This window comes from Periophthalmus magnuspinnatus, chromosome 22 (assembly GCF_009829125.3).
Source record: "Periophthalmus magnuspinnatus isolate fPerMag1 chromosome 22, fPerMag1.2.pri, whole genome shotgun sequence".
Classification (NCBI taxonomy): Eukaryota; Metazoa; Chordata; class Actinopteri; order Gobiiformes; family Gobiidae; genus Periophthalmus; species Periophthalmus magnuspinnatus.
The window spans coordinates 18,790,709-18,792,077 of NC_047147.1; positions in this window are offsets into that span (position 1 = coordinate 18,790,709).

A 1,369-nucleotide genomic window follows, 5' to 3' on the forward strand; every position below is an offset into this window, starting at 1 on the left:
GTTCCATCTGGAGGGACATGCAAGTCGGGGGATTTGATCATTTACTCTCACAAATCCACCACACCACACTGAACAGAACTCGCACAGCCCTGCATGTGTGACACGTAATGAGCCGACAGCAGCAGACTGAGTAAGGACCCATAGATACGTTTGATGGGAGCGGGAGAATGCAGACACCGTTGTTGGCTAATGAAGATGACTCAGGTCTATCTAAGTTCAGCGGGTGTCAGACAGTGCGGTGTGCAGTGTTAGGGATGGGTAATGCTTGTGTAAGTGTCTGCAGTCTCAACAGAAAAATAAGAAAAGCACTGACTGAAAATAAGTAAAGGTGGAGACCGGTTGGATCCGATGTTTAAACAGGATCATTTCAAATAGTCATTATTTATTGGTTGCCATTTTGTAAGACGTAAAGTTCACTGCTTCCTTTGGAGAAATTCGTCCTCTGCGCTCGACAAATCCTTTAAGACCGCCGGGGTAACCTGGCAGTAGGGGACCCATCTTCAGACCTTGAGGTAGGCTTGGTCACGTGTACCTTAGCTGAGCAATGCTGCCTTTTGTGCATGTTTTATGTTGATATGTGATACCAGAGACACGGATAACATGCTAACTCGGCGCAGAAAGGTCCTACAACTCCTGGGACTCAAACTCAGAACCTTGAGGCTGTGAGTTTAAGGTGCTAGCGACTAAACCACGGCACCACAGTGAATATCTAGCTGAACACTTAACTGAGTATCGTATGCGGTCCCATTGTAGAGCAATTGTCTTCAAACCGGAATGTTGGCGGTGACAAGTGGACACTGCTGTTGTGTCCTTAAGCAAGACACTTCATCCTCTTTGCATGTGTATGAATGTGGTACATGAGTAAACGAATGGAGAGGTCAGTCTTCTCTCAATTGTTAACACTCCTGGAGTTATTTACAATGTGCACTCTGAACAGAATCCTACTTCTACCATCCACCACTGCAATTCAGTTTTTTTTCTTCAAAATTACGCAGCCGTAGATGGGAGCCATATTTCCATCAAGAGCAGTTGTGGCTACCAAAGTAACTTACCACCGCCGCATTTGAGTGAATGCACCGTAGTGCTTTACAAAGCTTTTAAAACTTGTAAAGGGCAGAGCAAATCCAAGTTCTTATTGTCGGTGCAACTGGGGGAAAAGGTCAAAGCAGTTACTGGATTATACATATTATACAGTATTTAATCGTCTCACTCACTTCATAAAAAAAACAAAAAACAAAAAAAACACTCCCCCTGGATCTTTTCCCAACGAAAATTAAGAGAAAACCAAGCGCGTAACAAGAAAAAAAAACACAGGAAAGAAGTCTGCAAGGAAATCTCCACACATCAAATGATTAGCACCGCTCCTCCT